Below are 22376 nucleotides of genomic sequence, written 5' to 3' on the forward strand. Positions count from 1 at the left end.
ATGCATATATGCATATAAATTTTGGTTAATCTCTTCCTGCCCTCCTCCCTTCTCTCTGAGAATCATCAGTCTGTTGCATGCTTCCAGGTCTCTGGATCTATTTTGTTTCCTAGTTTCTTTTGTTCACTAGATTCATATATAAGTGAGATCATGTGATATTTGTCTTTTTTTCTGACTGGCTCATTTCACTTAGAATAATACTCTCTAGGTCCCTCCATGTTGCATCAAAAGATAAGAGATCCTTTTTTTTTTACAGCTGCATATTATTCCACTGTGTAAATGTATCACAGCTTTTTTATCTACTCATCTACTGATGGGCACTTAGGCTGTTTCCAGATCTTATCTATTGTAAATTGTGCTGCTATGAGCATAGGGATGCATATGTCCTTTCTGATTCATGTTTAAAACTGTTGGTTTATGGTGTAGAAATGATCAATTTTATTAAGGCATGGTCTTTATACTTTACACTTTTGAGAGTGGTTTATAATAATATGGAGAATGGATAGGTTCCAGATTTTATAGGTTGAATTGCATGATATTGAAGGTCTTCAACTATTTTTAACCTATTATTCTGACAATTTCATCTGACTCACCCTAATAACTAATGTGAAAGTTCATTTGTTGTTCATAGAAAGGTGATGGGGTAAATTCTACATGAAAAACTTTTTGGCCAAAAAGGAAATCTAATTTATGAAATAGCTATTAAGTATATGACAATTGTTGATAATATCTTGCTAACAGTATTTAATAAGCTGAATGAGCAGGGTTCTGTTCAAGATGGCGGGCATAGGCAAATGCAGTACTCAAATCTGCCCACAACCACATCAAAATTATAGAACTATAGAACAACCATCATTCAGAACTGCCTGAAATTTAGCTGAACAGAAGTTTTACAAATAAGATTACACAGAAGAAGTCACATTGAGACTGGTAGGAAGGGCAGAGATGCAATACGGGTGGGTCCCTTACCCATGTGTGGCAAATAAAAATATAGAGGGATATTTCAAATGTTCAAATGTAAAGGTTTTCCCAGAAGAGCAAGGGATCCCAGCCTCACATCAGGCACCCCTGGCCAGGGTTCCAGTGCCAGGAAGACAAGTCCCCATAACTTGCAGCTGAAAAACCAGCTCTGATTGTGGTTGAATGAGACAGAGGGCTGCTAGAGTTCCAGATGTTCCTTCTAAAGGACCCATGCTTAGAATTACTTGGACTCACTTGCTCTGAGTTCCAGTTCTAGGGCACCAGGAACATATGAGAGTAGGAGGAGCAGTTTTCTTCCCAACAGAAGTGCTGTCAGGGACCATTGTTTCTTTTCTGAGTACTTTCCCCACAGAGCCAGCAGGAAGGCAGCATATCTGAGTCTCCATAAACTTGACTAACACTATTTACCCTGCACTGGTGATTTCCTGAGACCCTGCCCCACTCAAATTGTGGGCCCTACCCAATCTGTTTCCAGTGGCTTTTTGATACAAATGGTCTGTCTTGGCTTATGCTTTGGACTTTCCTAAAATCTCTTAAACAAGCAGCATCTGGCCTCAGCATACCCCATACCTCTAGCCTAAATGGCCCCAAGCCTAGCACTAGTGGCAGCCAACCTTGGTTCATAGGTTGGCCTCACCGGGGTACCTCCAAGCCTAGCACAACTAGCAGCCATCTGCAGATAGCTTTATCGCTCATGCATGGTGGCCCTAGGCAGGACACAGATGGTCGATGACCTAGGCCTGCAGCTCCAAGGAGGCCCCAAATCCAGAATACCCACTGGACATCTTCTGACCATGTTAAAGCACCATCCAACTTCCTTCACAAGAGACACACTCAAAGGCAAATTCAGCAGGCACTAGAGCCTCTATGAAGTAAGTCCTGCTGCATGGGGTCAACATTTGCATAGCTGATCCTCCATGGTGGTCACAGCCAGTCCTTGTATCCAATTGGCTAGTGGGTAAATCCCTTCCACTGAGGTGCCAACAGCAATCAAGGCTCAACTACAACAGTAGAGTGCACACAGTCTACACAGGTAGTGCCCAGCTCTGGTGATCAGAGAGGCTGTGCCACTAGACCCTACATAAGGCCACTCTAAAAGCCCAGCTCTACCTAATACATAGAAACAAATACAGAGAGGCAACCAAAAATGAGGAGACAAAGAAACATGTCCCAAATGAAAAGACAGAACAAAACTCCAGAAAAAGAATGAAAGAAAATGGAGACAAGAAATCTACTAGATGTCAAGTTCAAAACACTGGTTATAAGGAAGCTCAATGAAATTAGGAGAAGAGTAGGTGAACTTAGTGAAAACTTCATCAAAGAGATAGGAAGCATAAAAAGAGTCAGTCAGAAATGAAGAATACAATAACTGAAATGAAGAATACATTCTAGGAAATCAACAGTAAAGTAGATGAAGCAGAGGATCAATAGAGATTTGGAAGCTAAGGAAACAAAAAACACTAAACAGAATAGCAAAAAGAAATAAGAATTAAAAAAATGAGAATAGTATAAGGACAACTTCAAGTGTACCAACATTTTCATCATGGGGTGCCAGAAGAAGAAGAGAGAGAACAAGGAATTGAAAACTATGTGAAAAAATGATAGAAATTTTCCTAACCTGATGAAGGAAATAGAAATACAACTCCAGGAAGCACAGAGAGTTCCAAACAAGATGAACCCAAAGAGGCCCACACAAAGACACGCCAAAGTTTAAAGATAAAGACAGAATCTTAAAAGCAGCAACAGAAAAACAGTTAGTTATCTAAAAGGGAGCTCCCATAAGACTGTCAGGTGATCTCTCAACAGAAACTTTGCAGGCCAAAAGGGATTGGCAAGAAATATTAAAAATGATAAAAAGCAAGGACTGACATATAATCAAAGTTATTCTACCAAGGAGAGCTATCATTTGGAATCAAAGGGCAGATAAAGAGTTTCCCAGACAAGAAAAAGCTAAAGGAGTTCATCACCACCAATCCAGTATTAGAAGAAATGTTAAAGGGTCTTTTTTTTAAGAAGAGAAGAAGAGGAAGGAAAGAAAGATAAAAAATGTGAATAATAAAATGGCAATAAATACATATCTATCAACAATTACTTTAAATGCAAATATATTAAATGTTCCAATCAAAAGATATATAGAGGTTGAATGTATAACAAAATAAGACCCTTACATTTGCTGTCTACTCACTTCAAATAGACACACACAGCCTGAAAGTAAAGGGATAGAAAAAGATATTTCATGAAAATGGAAATAAACAAACAAAAGATGAGGTAGCAATACTTATACCCAATCAAATAAACTTTAAAACAAAGCTATATAACAAGAGTCAAAGAGGGACCCAGAAATTCTACTTCTGGGCATTTATCTGAAGAAACCCATATCACTAAATAAAAAAGATGTTCATTGCAGCATGGTTTACAATAGCCAATGTATGGAAATAACATAAGTGTCCATTCACTCAGATGAATGAATAAAGAAGTGGTGCATATACACAATCAAATATGACCCAGCCATAACAATGAATGAATTCTTGCCATCTTCAATAGCATGGATGGACCTGGAGGGCATTTTGCTGAGTGAAATAAGTCAGACAGAGAAAGACATATGCCATATGATTTTACTTATATGTGGAATCTAAAAACAAAATAAATAAACAAGCAGAATAGAAACAGACTTAGAGATACAGAGAGCACTTTTGATGGTTGCCAGATGGAAGGGGAGTTGGGGGATGAATGAAAAAAGTGAAAGAATTAAGAAACAAATTAGTAGTTATAGAACAGTCATGGGGATGTAAAGTGTAGCATAGGTAATAAAGTCAATAATCTATATACATAAAAGCCTAAGTGACCGTTACTACTGAGCAAACGGAACAACCAGTCACTATGACTTGCACTGACCACCAGGGGACAGATGCTCAGGAGCTGCCCCCTGGTGGTCAGTGCACTCCCACAGCTAACCTCCCCCAGCGGCCAATCTACCACTGTCTCTGTCTCTCCCCCTGGCCGGCAGGCCCAAATTTGCCTGCTGCCCACCCTCCACAGTGATGGCACAGTGGCAAGGGAAGATGGAAGGAGAAGGTGAGGAACTGCGGATGGCAGGGTAACAACAATGGCAGCGTCGGCGTCCCACATCCATTCCTTCCACGTTTGGCCCGGCAACTGACTCCTCCTCTCCTGACCCCACTGGGCCTTTAGGCCCTGATTGGCCCAGCCCTGATGGGCCTGGCCCCGATTGGCCTGGCCCCAATTGGCCCTGATGGCCTGCCAGGCCTTAGGGACCCCATCCATGCATGAATTTCATGCACTGGGCCTCTAGTATAGTAATAACTATGTATGGTGTCAGATGAGTACTAGATTTATTGGGGTGCTCACTTAGTAAGTTATACAGGGAGGGGAAAAAGTGGGCTTACAGTTGTGCATATGTGGAACATAGAGCGTATACTTATTTTTTAAAATATATTTTTATTGATTTCAGAGAGGAAGGGAGAGGGATAGAGAGATAGAAACATCAATGATGAGAGAGAATCATTGAGTGGTTGCCTCCTGCATGCTCCACATTAGGGATTGAGCCCGCAACCCAGGCATGTGCCCTGACTGAGAATTGAACTGTGACCTCCTGGTTCATAGGCTGATGCTCAACCACTGAGCCATGTTGGCCGGCTGAAGCATATACTTATTTATTAATTACTAGGGGCCCGGTGCATGAAATTCGTGCACTGGAGGGAGGTGGTCCCTCAGCCCAGCCTGCCCTCTCTCACATACTGGGAGCCCTCAGGGATGTCCTACTGATGACTTAGGCCCACTCCCTGCTCCCCTTGGGGAGTGGGCCTAAGCCGCAGTCTGGCCTTCCTTTGTGGGAGGCGACTAGGCTGAGCAGGGGAAGGCGTCAGCCCCATCACCTCCCTGCTGCAGCCATTGCCAATCACCACAGCCACCAAGGTGTTTTCATCAACCCGGACTCCAGTTCCTTCACCATGAAAAATGACAACTTTCTTTAGGCATTTTCAAGATGTGTCTTTCATAGGATATGACATTTATTATTTTTTTTATACTCACCTGAGTATATGTTTCCATTGATTTTTAGAGAATGTGGAAGAGAAAGGGAAAGACAGAGAGAAACATCAAAGTGAGAGGAACACTTAGATTGGTTGCCTCCTGCATGAGCCCTGACCTGGCCCCCGGCCAGCGAGGAGCCTGCAACCTAGGTACATGCCCTTGGTCAGAATTGAACCCAGACCCTGTGGTAGACAGGCCAAGGCATTATCCACTGAGCCAAACAGGCTAGGGCAGTATATGACATTTCTTAGCCCCTCCAGCAGCAGACCTTCATTTTTTTCTCCAAGAGTGAGGTAGAAAACCCTACATCACCTTCTTGGATTCTTATTACCCAAGTTACTAAGAATATTACCAGTGGCATATAGGGAGCTTAGCCAATGAGTGGTCAGAAAAGGTGTTGCCTCTGTAGTTCACACCCATCCCTGGCTCGGCCCCTGCCCAGGCCTCAGGCCTCTGGCCGGGGTCTTAGGCCTGGGCAGGGGACCCACAGCCTGCTCCGATGGAAGGCTCAGCCCCTGCCCAGGCCTCTGGCCTCTCCCTGGGGCATTAGGCCTGGGCAGGGGACACCCAGCCCTGTGAAATCACAGGCTCTGCCCCTGCCCAGGCCTCAAGCCTCTGGCCGAGCCTTAGGCCTGGCAGGGGCCCCCTCGGCTCTGATTGCAGGCTCAGGCCCTGCCCAGGAACCCCCTGGCTCAGGTCCTTCCTAGGCTGCTCAGGGCCCACATGGGGCCTACCTTGGAGTGAACTGGGTGCCCTATGATGTTTCCCGGACCCAGGCCACTGGTGCCTAGTATGTAAATTAACCACCATCTTAGTTGGGTTAATTTGCATATTTGCTCCTGATTGGCTGGTGGGTGTGGATGGGGTGGCTGGTGGGCATGGCTGGTAGGTGTAGCAGAGGTACGGTCAATTTGCATGTTTCTCTTTTATTAGATTAGATTGTATTAGTTTTCATGCAAACAGCTGTAAACCTGCTTTTACCACGCTCTGTAGTTCTGAGTCTATTTCTATCAGACATTCACTCAGTTTCAGAAGAGTGAAATTTATTGTTTTTTGCAGGTCATGTCCAAACTTAAATTTTAATTTTACATTCAACTTTGAAGTTGTTCACATTGTGATCTAGCATTGTTAACTGAGCTCTTTCAGCTGTGTTTTTTTTTTTACTTTAAATAATTTTTTATTTTTCAATTACAGTTGACACAATATTAGTTTCAGTTGTATAACCCAGTGATTAAACCTTATACAGGATGGGGCAAGAGTAAGTTTACAGTTGTGAGTGTGCAAAACATAGAGATTATTTTTGTATTATTATTTATTAATTATTGTATTATTTCCCATATAAGCTATTTGCTGCTTCACTAGGTTTTCCTTTTTAACTGTGAAACTCCACGCTGTAGTGGCTATATGTGTTGCTTTATATGACAAACAACCTTTGTTTTACTCCCAGAGTCCTCACTGGTCAAGGTAACAAACTCAGCATAGAATCTATAATAATAAAAGTGTAATATGCTAATTAGACCAGATGTCCTTCCGGACGACCTTCCAGACGAAGCAGGGGCTGCCGGGTAAACCCAGGTCCTGGGTGCCAGAGGGAAGCCTGGGTCCCGGGTGCCAGAGGGCAGCCAGTGCTGACAACTGGGGAAAGGAAGGCCTACTCTTGCACAAATTTCATGTATCAGACCTCTAGTTAATTATAAAACCCAAATTCTTCAGACGAAAGATCATTTAGAGATAGGACCTTTGCTGCTCTAGTTCCTATGTAGTTTGAACTTTTTTATTCCATTGGGTGGTACAAATACTGAAGGTCAGTGTGACATTGCCACAAGATCTATCACATGCTTCCCATATTCAGACAAAGGAGAGAATGGGAGGTAAAGGCAGAAATGGTATGTGTGGAGTTAGACATATCAAAGGTCTGTGGAGTTTGGACAAAAATGACAAGCTGAAGGAGGACAGATGGTGGGTCAGGAATAGTGTTTACAATTCCAAAGCATTTCCAGAGGGATGGATTGTATTGCCCAATATTTTATGGACCTGATCAATTTCTTAATCCTGTTCTTATAGACTAAGTTCAGACTATAGAAAAGAGTGGAGAGGTTTTTTATAAAATAAATTGCAGGAAAATTATATTTACTTCACCAAAATTGAGCTTACAGTTGAGTGAATATGAGGGAACATGTTTATATAAAGTAAGAGCACATCATGACCCGGACTCCAGCTGAAATCAGATCTTCATCCAGAGGTGCTGGGTTATGGAATCCAAGGTAGGGCAGATTTTCATCCACTTTCACTTTTTTTTCTGATCCATTTTGACTTATTATTGACTTTGACATTGAGGCCTCTATTCTGGGTTCCCTCCCCATTCCTTCTTTGCTAACAGACCTGTATTTTGTTCACCTTCATGTAAATGGTCAGATCCTTCAGGAGGGGCTGAATCATCCTCAGTCCCCAAGGATGAAATTACTATCTCAATGAATTGGTGTACTCAAACCCTTGACATTGAAGTGCTTACAAACAGTGAGTCTTGAGGGGATGTTTGCTGAAGACTCTCTGAGAGCAGACTTACTAGTAGGCAAAACACTGTTGTGAGTGCTTTTGACATCTGAACTAGGGATTCAATTGCAACCATGAGCTGCTTGGCCCAGGTACCTGGACAACACATTGAGGATGCAGAAGGACTGAAGGCACCTGGGTCCTGGTAACAGTGTTGAGGCCATCCAGACTTTGTTATGTGAAAGAGAAATGCCTTTATAATTTAAGATACTTTTCATTGGGCTTTCTATTGTTTCAGCTGCAATTATTCTTCTGCTACTGTCAGTGTTTAGTTTAGGTATTCTCAGTAAACAGACCCCTCAATCTATTTTATATGTTTATTTGAAGCAGAAAAAGAAAATTTAAATGTATCTTGTAAACCAATAAGATTTTTCAGTGATTTAATTAACAGAAAACACAATAGTCTGATGGCTTTTCTGTTTTTCCAAACCAATGCTATTTTAATGTCTCTTATTTACCCATGCCTTCATATTCCAGAAACACCATGCTTCCCTCTCATTGAAAAAACATTTCTTTTCAAGCTCAACATTGTATTTCCATTCAAAATAACAATAAAGTTTACCACTTTTAGGAAAAGAGATATGTAAAACACAGAAATTCTTAGAGTTAAAAGGGACTTTAAAAACAAATGGCAAATAGGGGCAGAGGAGAATTACAAATATTACATAGAAGCAACAGATGTTTTTATTATATGAAGATTTAACACTGATTAGCAAGGATAAGGTAAGTAACCCAAGGAATAAATGGGCAAAGGGTATGCACAGGAATTCTCAAAAAAATACATGTAAAAGCCCAATAAACATATATTTAATGCTTTAAACCTCATCAATCAATTCATAGAATACAAATTAAAGAGTGATACTACTTTTACACATCAAATTGTCAAAGCCTGAAAAGGATGATGACACCTAGTGCTGGCAAGAGTGTGTGGTGAAATGGCCAGGTCATACACTTATAATCTTCCGTAGGGTGGTTTGGAGTTGTTTATCAAAGCCTTAAACATATTTTAGTCTTTGAAGTATGAACACTTTCTGAGAAAATTATTAGAGAATCATGCAGGATTTTCTTGTGTTAGGATGTTCCATTTAGTGTTATTTGTAACATTTAAAAAAAATGAAATTATTAACTGCATAACATTAGCGTTAAATAAACTATGGTATATCCCTGAATGTAAGAGAATGCTAAATACAAATAATCCTTATTTCAGTCTCACCTTCACCCCCCCTTCCAGAGGTACCTGTCTCTATCATTATCTGAGTGGTTGGGGCCTCTTTAGTGCAAATATGGTTGTCTGTCTTTCTTCAGTGGGAGCTCAGGGTTCAGTGTTCTTTGGTCTTTCTAAGTCAGTTACCAGTCATTCTTTTACATTTGAGCTTGCGAAATTCAGTTGCACGCATCTCTATTTCCATTCTTTTTTCTTTTAGGTCCTTAGAAAATTCCCCGTCATTTCAGTGGTGCTTGGGGAAGAAAGAGAGTTCAATGTGTCTTTTCAATCCATTATATTTCACTAGAAGTTCATATCCTAAGCTTTTTGAAAAGTTGATTGGCAGAGGCTGCTTGCAAGTTTTCAGTGAAAGGGATTTTTATTTTTTCATTTATACATTTAGTCAGAGCAGATGTTTTAGAGCCTTCAGAATCACATGGTATGTTATGGTGGGAAAGAGGACAGACAGACTCACTTCCTATTCTGAGTTAGAGATTTTTACAGTGATTTAGTGGGACATCTCTTTTGGGTTTTGTTTATAGATTCTCTGTTTACAGAGGATTTTCAGATGTGTTGCTGGAAGTTGGGGTCCGAGAGAAAATCCAGGCAGTAAGTAGAGACATGAATCTGGCTGGTTCTCTCTGGCTCTTCCTCTAGCAGTGGTTCTCAACCTTCTGGCCCTTTAAATACAGTTCCTCATGTTGTGATCCAACCATAAAATTATTTTCGTTGCTACTTCATAACTGTAATGTTGCCACTGTTATGAATCGTAATGTGAATATCTGATATGCAGGATGGTCTTAGGCGACCCCTGTGAAAGTCATTCGACCGTCAAAGGGGTCGCGACCCACAGGTTGAGAACCGCTGCTCTAAGGGTTCTTCAGGGCTTGTTTTCCCAGACATGACCAGTCACATCTGAATCCCCAGAGCAGACACAATGTAGGCTGAGGCTTGGATTCCCGTTACATTGATTTATTTAGAAGGAGACTTTCAGATCATTTAGCTAACTTGTTCATTTTACGGGAAAGCCTCTAAGATCCAGGAAGTTTAAATAACTTTATTAAGGTCACAGACTAAGTAAGTGGTAGAATCTCATGACTGGAGCTGTAACCAAGAAAGTATAACACAAACTTGATATTCCATAAGAAAAGGATATTAAGAAAACAAGGAAAGTTACCTCACTGCATAAGATAGGAAAGGCAAGAGGAAATTTGCTTAGCTGATTTTAACTCTATAAAGGTAATGCCATGAAATGTGATCTTCACATATTATCTGCTTCCTTCTATCCAGCAACAAAATCTTAAGACAAAATAGCTCATGTCTGCCAGAGGCTAGAAATTTTAGTCCACAATAATGCCTGAGAAATGGAGGCTTTTAAAGCATACTATCCAGGATATTTTTGCTTCCTCAAATCCAGCCCCTCGTTGAGTAAGTAAAGTCTTCCCATCTCCTCTTCTTTCTGATGATCATTCATTGTTATCCATTTACAGTAGCTATTTCTTGCATTTATCTATCCATTTCTCTTTTTCCTGCAATAGCTCTAATCTTCACTTTGGAATGCAGCTCGGCTTACTCTCCGCCCATGTGGTCTGGGGAATACGTAGCCCAGTGGTTGGGTAAGAGATGGGCTTTTGATCCCAACTATTGCTTAACATTTCTAGTACTGAATGGAGGGCCAAGAAATGAAGAGATAGGAACGTCATGCTGATGCTTTATTTGAGCTGTTGAACAACTGCACCTGAAACCACAAAACTCAGTTATGAATTCCACAAACTGGTAAAGTTACCCCCTCTTTTTTTCTTAGCCCAGCTTCAATGGGGAGAGTAGTTTCTGTCACTTGCAAACAAAGGAATCCTAACTGTTAAACTATTGGTACAAACACATTAATGTACACTTATTTCTTCAGGATAAATATTAATTTAAAAGAACAATGTAATCTGTTTCAAATTAAGAAAGAGTATATTTTACTGCAATGGGTATAGAGCTTTACATTATGAGACTGAGAATGCCAACACTTATCTTGTTCATTTTTGAGCTTCTGAATCTTGTCCAAATGCCTACAGGAGTGTAGAAAGTGTGCCCTGTCAATACAGTTTTCAAATGACAAGATCATCTGCTCTACCAATGACCATTTCATAACATTTCAAAGTCATGATACAAAGTGTTGAAATTACAATCTCTTTATAGAATGTCTGGTCACAGTCTAAACCTTGTTTTCACACTTTCTCCAAGTGAAAAGACAGCATTAGCAGAAAATGCTTATTATGTTCAGGGCCCCGAAAGCCATCCACCACCCAGCCCTGGGGTAGGAAACAGTTATACTTTTAGTATGTCAGTAGCCAATTTTTTTAATCTAAAATTTTTAAATCTCTAAACCCTAATATACCTATGCCATGTTGTTTAAAGAACTGACCAAAGTGACAAAAGAAGTTCCCACCGCCCTTTGCGAGAAGTTTTAGAGTCCAGACAACATCCAAAAGGCCAGAGGAGCTGCTCAATCGCAGAATGAAGAGAGATCTCTAAATTTTATAGACCCATTAGCCTACTGTACACTCAGGAAATACTGAAGATTTACCAGAATCAAGTATGGTTTTTAGCACCAGCATATATTAAATGATATACACCTGGAGAAGCCCTCCAAGAACTAAGTTCCAAAATGTTCATTGTCTCATGAATTGAGACCTCCTTCTGTTTGGGATAAAGTGATGCAATTCTTTCACGGTTGTCCTAGCAACCAGACATGGAGTGAGGACAAGTCCCAAGTGTGTCTTCAGAGCCTCTGCAATGGCAGACACCATGCGACACAAAAGAGATTCTTTAGACAGTGGTTCTCAACCTTCCTAATGCTGCGACCGTTTAATACAGTTCCTCATGTTGTGGTGACCCCAACCATAAAATTATTTTCTTTGCTACTTCATAACTGTAATTTTGCTACTGTTATGAATCATAATTTAAATATTGATATGCAGGATGTATTTAGGCAACCCCTGTGAAAGGGTCGTTCGACCCCCAAAGGGGTCGTGACCCACAGGTTGAGAACCGCTGCTTTAGGAGCTTAGTTCCTTCCATGTACTCAGACTTTTCATTTCTAAAAGTATCCTCATCTAAGCATGCTTAGAAACATCACCACGAATTCTGTGACTACTCTATAGAAATGTAGTTAAAGGAAATCAACTGAGTAAGCCTTTTCTTCCCCAGATAGAACTGAGGCAAAGAACGGTTATTTCTTCTCTGCCGTGGAAGTTTAGAGATCTAGATCTTGGCACAAAATTAATGCCTAAGGCGAGGGTTCTCTGAGAGCTGTTCCCAGACTAGCAGCATCAGCATCACGGAGGAGCTGGTAAGAAATGCATACTCCTGGCCCTTCCCAGACATCCTGGGTCTGAGTTTGTGGGGTGGGGCCGGCAGTGTGTTTGAACAAGCCTCCATGGGATTCTGATTCAGCCGTAGTCTGAGGCCCACTGCCCTAAGCGTCTGCAGTGAGCTGGTCCTCTGGGGAGAAGCAGGCCACTAAGCTCCTGGCTTTTAAAGCAGCTTCTTTGCGAGAGGATGGTCTGGGCTGTTCAGGTGAATGCGGGGAGGTCAGCAGAAACCCTGCCTGCAGGTCCCTCGATGTCTTCAATTCCCAGGTGAGGTCAGCAGGCTCCAGGTGGCCTGAAAGAACAGGAGCTCCCGGATCAGAGCTTTCGGAGTTCAAGTGAACCAACATTCTTTTAAGCATATTCTAGAAAAAAAAAAAATCCAAAAATCTATAAAGTTCAAAAGAGACCAAATCTAGTTATTCTCTTCAGTTTATCCCTTAGTTACTGCACATGATTGTGTGAGTTGTTACTTCCAGCCGTGAGTAGTTCTTTGTGCTATGGGAAAGCAGCCCTCAGGCAGAGATGGCCCCTGACTCCCACCAAAGGGGATGGAACTTTTTTTGTCACTTTGATCAGTTCTTTAAACAACCCGGGGTAGGTATATTAGAATTTGGAGATTTAAAAATTCTAGATAAAAAAATAAAAGGCTATCGATGTACTAAAAGTATAACTATTGCCTACCCCAGGACTGGGTGTCAGATGGCTTATTGGGCCCTGAATTATTTTCTGCCAGTGCTGTCTTTTCACTTGAAGAAAGAGTGAAAACCAGGTTCAGACTGTGACCAGACGTTCTGAGTGCTCAAACACATCAAGAACTCGGCCCTGGAGCTTCTGTCTTGTCTCAGCCCTGGTGCCATTCTTGGAGAGCAGCTGCTGTTTCGATGTGCCCTGTTTTATGGCATGGAGGTAGGACATTAACAAGTAGTGTTTCCACTCCCTGTTTCTATAACTTCGGAGCACCTAAACCCAATATCTCTGGCAGTGGTGGTGGTGGTGGTGGGGAGGGGGCTGTCAGAAGCTCCAGGGCTGAGTCCTGCGGCTCTTCCTCTTACTAAGCATCTCACATTTCTCTTAGATGTGGTTGTGTTTTATAACCACCATCTATGCCACCTGACTCGGCTTCTCCTTTAATTAGAGTATGCAGTCTGCTTTCACCAATTGGAATTCGGGCCTATAGAAGAAATAGAAACTTGGCAATGAGACTAACCTGGCTTCAACTGGATCCAGCAGTGATCAAAGGTAAGACTTCTGGCAAGTTGATGAACTTGCTTAAGCCTTAATTTTCTCATCTGTAAAATGTATGACTATAATTTCCATACTGCAGGAGCCCCAAGAAGAGGAAATGAGAAACTGTGAGCAAAATTATTTATATTTATATATGTATATATTTAATAAAGAGGTGTTATTTAATAATACTTTCCAGGGAATTCATCTGTTTTTTAGTCTTAGGAAAAAGTTGTTTTCAGGCTTCTTCCAAAATTTTTCTTTCCCAATGAAGTAAGGAAGGAAAGAAAAGAAAGTTATAATATCTGCTATAATAATTAGAATCTCCCTGGGTGGCAGGTATTATATAATCTAAAATTTACAGGTGAGGCTGCCTCAGAGAAATAAGAGGAACAAATTCCTAAGCCTCCAAGCCTCAGCTAACTCTCAAGGGACAACCCTGGCTCTGATAGTCCCTGTTACCATATAAACTGTAGCAATTTGAACTCACTGGAGATGTGGAGCTTCCCACACACACCAGGGAGGTTCTAGCTGCAAGGTTTAAGCAGATGTGAACCCAGGGTTGAAAGGCCACTGAGTTCCAGGTTCCCTGTACCGGTCTCCCCAAACATCAGGGTTTTCATGCTACAGATGATAATTTAGTGCTTTCACCTCTAATCAAGTAAACCATGTTCCAGTTACTGTCCTAGAAGAGTGTTGTCTGAAAAACAGAGACCTAAAAAAACCTGTCTGCCCTTTGTGGCAACACAAGTCCTGGTTCAACTTTTAATGGCCTTAGTCATGCTGTAGGAGTTATGGTGACTAAAACATTGTTTTGAATGTCAAACATGATTCCACCCCAGATATGGCACCAGAACAAGACTATTAAAACGTGACTCTATGTGTGTTGCAAGAGTGGACTTGGTATTCTGGGGCCTGAGAGAGCTGAAGATCAAATCAAATCCCCAGGTCGTTGATTACAACACATGCACTGAATACAGGAAATGGTCCTGGGAAAGATCTCAATCCTGTTTGCAATGTCCTGAGTCCATTTAGAGCAAAACTCGTCAACCACTTTCCCTGCAAACTTCTGCAGAGACACTGTTCACAGACTATAGAGAGCCTAGAAATTGAAAACAAGCACACTCAGTGCAAACCAGGATTGTAGATCCTTTTTGACTTGTCAGAGGAACCATGGAAAATACACAATCCTCGGGTAATCTAATATTGCAACAAAATTAGCTGTATCTTTGCTTTCTATACAAGGTCAGAGCGCAGAAGACGGGCTTCTCTTTTTCCTGTGGAAAAGTTGAATGATTTAACAATTCCCAAAGATATCAGTTTCTTTGTACACCAGGGAGATCCACAAATTTGGCTGGTCTTTTCAAAGCATATGCATACAAAGTGATATTATTTCATATATAGGTGTGGCCATCATTATGTCTGGGTGTGTGCATAATCACCCTAAAGGTAACAATTTCCATGGAATAAACAGACTAATAGGAATGAAAGAAGACAAGAAGACGCCCTAGTAATATAGTTTTTATTGGCTCTTACCTTCACTCACTGCCTTAACAAAAAAATATCTGCCTAATCTCATAGTAGGTTCGGCTCTGTGGCCAGTCTTATTTGTAACCCTGGGACACCCTCCACACCACAGCCAGTCTGGTCAGTTTGAGCCTGTTTAGGAAGCAGCTTCTGGGGGATTTCTTCCTGGCTGCCTTCCCAGTGCCACGGGGAGCTGGGCAATTCCACTGCCATGGCCGTCCAGGTGGAGGGAAATCCTTGACAAACCATTGCTAAGCAGTGAAGGAGCATTCCAGTGATTTAGGGGGATTTCCAGAGTCTCTAAAACCTGCCTAGAGTTCCAAAATGCAAAAAGGCAGTGAAGAGCTGCTGAGAATTATTGGGCATGAGGTAAAGAAGAAACTCTTGCCATGTTAACATCCATCATTAAAGCAAATAGGATGAGTTATGTTTTCCAGAAATGGCTTTTTGGAAAGCTCTGATGCGCAGCAGTCCTCCATCCTGACGTTTCCCTTGCATTCTAAAATACTGTCTCAGAGACGCATCAGCTCATGACTTCACAGAGGAACAGTGTGTGCTTAAAAGTTTTGTGTGAGCCCCGCTGGTATGGCTGTCAGTTGAGCGTAGTCCCATGCACCAGGAGGTTGCAGGCTTGGTCCCTCAGTAGGGGGCATGCAGGAGGCAGCCAACGAATGTTTCTCTCTCATCAATGTTTCTCACTCTGCAGATGCCCACTCACTCTGCAGATGCCCTTTGCCACAGAGCTGCCCCAGGTGCGGCCCGGCTGGGGAGGGATTGTAGGAGGTTGGCTCTAGGGTATGCCCGGCCCGTCTTGCCCAGTCCTGCTGCCGGCCACCTTCTAGTTAATTTCCTTTCAATGTGCACCAATTGGTGCACTGGGGCACTAGTTTTAAAATAAGTTAATAAAAAAATAAAGGGTTTTTTGATGTGTAAAAAGTTGAAGTAATAGCAAAATCCTTGCTGCATTAATGGTACTATATCAGAAGTCAGCTGTTTGGGATATCCATTAGGCTCAGGCTTCATTTAAATGGTGAGTTTTGCTGGCTTTCCTTTAGGTTCAGCTTGAATGTCCTCCCTCAGAGATGCATTTACTGCTCATTTAATTATAACTAGTCCTCTCTTGACTCAATATATTTTTCTTCATAGCAAATCAGAGGCTATTTTATTTATTTCTTGCTCTAAAATGCAAGCAAGACCTGTGAAAATAGGAACTGCAGTCTAGTTCATAGTTTTGTTCCCAAAACTTCACAGAATACCTGCTACATACATAGTAGGCAACATAAATAAATAGTTGTTGAATTAAAGGTCAAAATGAGGCTGACTCTTGGTTAGGACACGAATATGTGCCTCTATAATAGTGTCTTGAAAAGAAAACTAAAAAGGAAAATATGCCAGATAAGTTAATTTCTAAGGTAAAGATTAGATGGTCTCACCAGTAAGGGATAAAACTTAAGTATAACACATTTATTTACATCTGGGTATTTAGCATATAGGGATTTGTGTTTGTGTGTGTGTCGGGGGGGGGGGGGACGTGAATTTCCTCATATTATCTCTTTGGGGTGGATATATAGAGTTACAGAAAAATCATGTCAATATGTCTACTTCCTTTGGCGCTGAATCCACACCACATAGGGCCTAGCCAGTCAGAATGTAGGCCATGTGGCATGATCACTTTGATAATTACTTTATCCCAGTAAGAGATAGAGTTTCTGTTAACAGTAAGGGTTTAGAGCAGAAGGAAACTATGCATTATCTTTTAGGGTCTCTATCTCCTAGAATATAGGTGAGCCAAGGGCTTGTCCTGAGGCAATTCCCAACATGGAATTGAGGAAAAACAATTCTTCATAAAGCCCATAGTGTGTATCAGGCATCTTCCACCCTTAATATAATTCAGTTTCATGATAATATGTAGGGTAGATGCTATCTTCTTTTCTAGAGGGAGAAACTGAGGGTCAGTGACATTAGCCCAAGGCCTTGGGCATTAAAGTGAAGGTTCTCTGGTTCCAGAACTTTGACAAGAGATCAGGACGAAGGCGTAATGAGTGACCCTATCTCCTGGGTGTTAGGCAGAGTGAGTGGGGGCTCCGTGCTATTTGGTTGCCAAGGACAAGCTCACCTTCATAGAAGGCCTAGTGTGTTTGTTTTGGTTCGGTTTTGAATTTATGCAGTTCTACTAGGAGTTAGTACTAGCCTGTGTTTTAATTTTATTTTTATTTTTAACTAACTCAATCCCAAGAAGCAAGTTTGAAATCGAGCATTCAAAGAATGTGCAGAAAGTTAGGCCACTGAACTAGAAACTCCTGATTTTCTAATCTATAAAGTGGACACAATTGTACCCAGTGTTCATGGCACTATTATGGAGCTTAAATTAAGAAAGCGGGAGCAAAAGTGCTTTGAAAAGCATTGTATTTTATCCAATGGAAGATTAGTTTTTCTTCCATTTATAATTTTCTAAGTTAATTAAACACACAAATAATTAAGTTTCCAACCATTATTCCTGAAGGAGATCAAAGGTTGGTAGTTTTAAATTTGGAAAAAGCCACGTTCTCATCTAGTACCCTTTTATTTGCACTTTCTGATTGTCTAATGAATACATGCCAGCAGTTTCTTCGCATTAGAGCTGTTGTATTTTTTTCCTCTTCTGGTGGCCTCTTAGAGCTAATTGTGTTTAAGGGGGGAAATCAGATATTTAGAAAGCACACGGGTCTGAACTCATTAACGGGCCCTTCTGCTTCTATTGCATGCTGCAGGAGAGTTGTAAGCATGTCATTTCTACTCCTTGCCCCTCACTTTTAAAAAACTTGGACAAAGACCAAGCCGCACGTACACACTGTAGCTCATCACAAGCCTACACCAGTTTGGCTCATGGTGTGCACTTTGTTTTCAGATTCTCTTAATACTTTAAGCACTTAACTGGAGTCTCCCTTCATTCCAAGCTCGAACCTGTGGTTTCAGGCAGAAGCAGCCCCCTGACATTTAGTGCCCCTGCCTGTGAGTTGATAAGGCTGCCTGGAGCCTCTCAACTCCTTTAAGTGCTAAATGTCAAGCTGGAATTGGGTGCCTCCTGCTGAACAATGTGGGTTGTTTTAAAATGATCACTTAATACAAAGAGGTTTCCAAGCACACTAATGCTAGGGGTATTTAAACAAGGGAATGGGGTGTCTTTAAAATACCTTTTTAGTTGGCAACTTAATAATCTCCCTCTTGTTCAAATATTATTTACACCACAGTACATCTGATACGCTCCGAAAGTTAAACAAGCCATTCAGGAAAATGGGATTGAGTTGTGACAAGGTGAATAGAGGCCCTAAAAAGTCTGGAGCTCATGTTTTCATATATGGTAAGATACACCTTAGCATATCTTTTGTCAGTACTGTTCAGGAGACACTGAGGAATGTTGCTTGTGGATTCACAGGAGAATGAGACACATCCAATTGCATCTATTAGTCAAGGCTCTGAATATAGAAAGAGCAATTTCTGCATGAAATTCATTTCTTTTTTTTCCTCTCTCTTAATGCTCTGAAAAGAAAGAACTAGAGGAATGATCATCTATATGCAAAAGATCCATTGGCTGCCTCCTTCCCCCTCCCCACGCCCTCCTCCCTCCCCCCGCAAAATGGCACAAAGATAAGTCCAGGAACACTCCTGCTAGTGAAGTCTGGGAGATGTCCAGGGAAAATCTATGGCCCTTGCCCAGGCCTAGAGCCACCAACATGTGAAACTGATGGACAGTCACTGCATCACCACCCTCCTGCAATGGTGGTCACCTCGTACAACTACAGCTTCCCAGATACAGGTTCTCTCTTATTCCCCCCACCCCCCACGAACTATAAAAGGGTGTCTCAAAATTCACACAAGAAGTAATTTTGATAGAAAATGGCTTCCACGGCACAAGAAACTGGATTATCATGTCGTGATAGCGAGCACCATTAACTGTTATTGCCTGAGCAGCCGCATTTTGGTCATGGAAAATTTCAACAAAAGAGTGCATATGTGCCAGCAAAGCCATGGAGGCCATTTACCCAATATGCTATTCCATACATAACCCTATACTGTATACTTTATGAGTCAATAACAAATTTACAAATTTTAATTATAAACCTGTGTTTTCGATCAAAAAATTACTTCTTGCGTGAATTTTGGGACACCCTTTATATTCTCAATCACTCAGTGACTCTTATTTTCAACCCTTGACTTTAAAGTCTCTAATAAGTTCAGAATATCATAATCTAAGACCTATCATTCATATAGTTTAGGAGATTCTTAAATTCTGAACCTAAATAAAAAGTAAATTTCCTCTCTCTCTCTCTCTCTCTCTCTCTCTCTCTCTCTCACACACACACCACACACACACACACACACACACACACACACCTATTTCACCTTGAGAAGAGAAACAAAGCTTTATAGTACAGAGTCTTTGGCTGGGGCTTCCTAACATATCAGATGTAAGAAAAACATGTGAAAAGTCTCTTCCATCTCCTGGGTGTTTGGGAAAGTCTACCTATTTTATGTTCTGTAGGCAAAGCCTCTGGTAATAGATGGTGGAAGGAGAGAAGTAGGAAAGGAGAAAGAGCTGGGTACTAGAAAATAGGCAGTTGGCCTCAGGCCTGAGGTTCCCAAAAGCTTGGCCCATGATCTTGAACAAATCTCTGGGTATTTGTTTTCTTTTGTCAAATAAGGACATAGGATCCTATCGACGCCCTCCATCCAGATGCCTGTTGTCACTGAGAGAACAAAAGTGGTCAGAGTAGGGCACTGCCCTTGCTGACTCAAGGTATGTCACCGTTTGGATCACCCTTCCTGTTGAATGAGCCCCTGCGCTGCCTCAGAGACCAGCAGGTTGTGAGAATGGAGAACTCTAAGGCACATCCAGGAGGTCTTGTCTTCCTGGGCGTGGGCTGCTGTTAATGTTACTATTATCAATAACAACTATCTCAGGAATACTCCCCTTCAGAGTTGGAGTGCTTTTATATAGGGTCTCTCACCTGAGCCCCAAATCCTAGTCCTCTGGCCAAAGCAAAAACCCCACCTTCACTGCTTTCTGTCCCAGGTGGGCCCAGCATTCCTGAGGGTAAGGAGCGTGAACCTGGACACCTTGTGGCTATCAGCTTGAGTCCCTTCCTTCACACCCATGACTGGATGGGGAATTGCAAGTGACTTAGAGCACACAGCCCATCCCCCCAACTCCTCAGGCTCAGGGTCACTCGTCAGGCCCACCGATGGTCCTGTGGAGTGGAGTGCTGGCTTTGTGGCCAAGGCCTGGGACTCCTAGCTTACAGGCTTCTGGTCTTTCCAGCTTAATCTATAGCATTACTGCAGCCACTGTAAGCAAGGGTGTGAAGCCCCAATGGCCTCAATTTCATCATCGGAACTGAGGACTAACACTGAATTGGTAATGGGAGGAAAAGCAGGGTTCCGTCAGGAAAGAGGGCAATTTTCTACTCATTGGCACCTAGAAGAGGCCTCCAGTGATGGCTGGCAGCTTTTGAAAATTCTTCCCAGATGCTGGCATGAGGATTTGCCGGGCCTATGTAGAAGTCATTTGATGCTGGGGGGCTGTTGAGTAATTGTGAAAGCAGTTTCAACAGTCTTGATGGCACCGGACCTGTTTTCAGTTTATAAACCAGGTAGGAGCAAACCTATATGCACTGCTCTCTCATGGCGGGAGCTGCTGCTAGTGAATCTCAAGGGAATGAAGTGTGTGCTGTCAGCTTGCACCCTTTCACCCCGAAGATGCAGGATGATAATCTTGTTTTGCAGGGCCTCTGCCTATGGCTGTGTCTCTGCCCGTCCATACCTGGGCCCACCAGTGCCACACCAGGAGGAGCAGGCCAAGCTGGATTCTGTTCTGCTGCCCATATCTGTATCCCACCCGTTGATGCTGCCCAGGCAATATGTCTTCAACCCAGCTTTCTTGGGCCTCAACTCCTCCTCAAGGAGGAGCTACTGGAGTTCCTTGTGCTCAGTTCCTCAGAGGTGTGGCCTGCTCTGCCCAGCCCAGCCCCATCCAGCTGTGTCCAACCCAACACCACGGCCTGGGAATGTAGATGATGACCATGCCAGGGTCCAGGTCACCATTTAAAGGCACATGAGATTACAAAGTGACCCTGCTCAACTTGTTGAGTACATTTCTACATAAAACATTAACATATGGTGATTTTTAATATTAAGATATAAGAAAATATTCTATGAATATGGTTAAAAATTCCAGCACCATCGATTCATTGCCCTAATAAATAATTCTCTTTGGCCCTGAAAGTTGTTTTGCCCTCACTTGGGCAAATAACTCTAATTCTAAGTAGGGTAGGTGTCACTTTCCATTCATTCTGTCTCCTTGGTGTCAGCTGAGGCACCAGGGAGGCACAATGTCTCTTTTATAATTTTCTCCATAGTCCAATGCTGCCAGCAAGAAAAATTATAACCTCTCCCGTCACTAAATCCAAAAGTCTGGTCCAATGACCTTTGCTTGAAGACTAAATTTCTCACCACTGCACCAAAAAAAATCCAGCAGAGGGCTTTGATCATGAAAAGCATTAAAAGAAAACAACACACAAAACAAACAAACAAGTCAACCCAGCCCAGCCTGGGTAATGGGCGTCTCCTTTCATGTGGTTTCCTTTGCGCCTGCATGCTGTGACAGGCACAGGGTGCCTCCGACTGCACAACACTGAGACTGCATGTTTGAAGAGAGTGAAGCTGACCGCCTGGCAGAGAGCTAGATTTAGAATCCGCTGCAGGGCCCCGGCCCTTGCCTGGCAGCCGGCCGCACCCCAGCTGCACCCCAGCTGACAGCTCCCACCTCTCTGAGCTCATCATTGCAGGATGATTTCTGCAGCACATTCAAGTGACTGTCCCGGAGCAGAGCGAAGGGGTGCCAGTGGGGCAGAGCACATGGGTGCCCACAGAGGTCCCCTGCCCCCTCCACAGCTGCAGTGGTCTTGTGTGCCCCTCAGATGCTCTCTGCTCCTCAGGGACGTTCCCGGCTGGGACTTCTGTTGGGTTGATCAAGGGTTGCTAGGAGCCTGAGCCAAGAGTGGCAAGGATAAGTGAGGGCTCCACCAAATTTTACTGTCCTCTAGTTGAGGGAACTTTTGAACTGGTGTCTGGTTCTATGACAAGTGTATGGGGATATAAATGTAAAAAATTTCCCTAAAACGTGGGACACACGCTACACTGCTTAGATACACATATTAGAGCATGGTGTCCCAAAGGGAGGAAGCATTTGTCCCCTCTTATAACCCCGTGTTCATCGTCAGTTTGAGGTGCCTCAGGCATGGTATGTGCATCAGGTAAATGCCCATTGTGGGGTATCAGAGCAGCTTTGGTGTTCACAGGACCAGGCATGCTTTCTTTCACAAACATGAACCTCCTAGAGACTCTCAAATATTGGAAGGGACTCTTCAGTGGGAGGTCCTACCTGAGCAGACGGAGACACAAGTCAATGAGATGATGTTTCATCGTTGATGTGT

General features: G+C 42.4%; 1 long non-coding RNA gene across 1 annotated transcript; it reads left to right on the forward strand.

The window, feature by feature from the left end:
* The first annotated feature begins 12289 nt into the window (after positions 1 to 12289).
* LOC132226040 (uncharacterized) lies at positions 12290 to 20779 on the forward strand. Its single transcript, XR_009451003.1, has 3 exons — positions 12290 to 13059; positions 13289 to 13392; positions 20668 to 20779. It is a non-coding gene; the product is annotated as an uncharacterized LOC132226040 (long non-coding RNA).
* Positions 20780 to 22376: the final 1597 nt, after the last annotated feature.

Source organism: Myotis daubentonii, chromosome 1 (assembly GCF_963259705.1).
Source record: "Myotis daubentonii chromosome 1, mMyoDau2.1, whole genome shotgun sequence".
NCBI classification, from domain to species: domain Eukaryota; kingdom Metazoa; phylum Chordata; class Mammalia; order Chiroptera; family Vespertilionidae; genus Myotis; species Myotis daubentonii.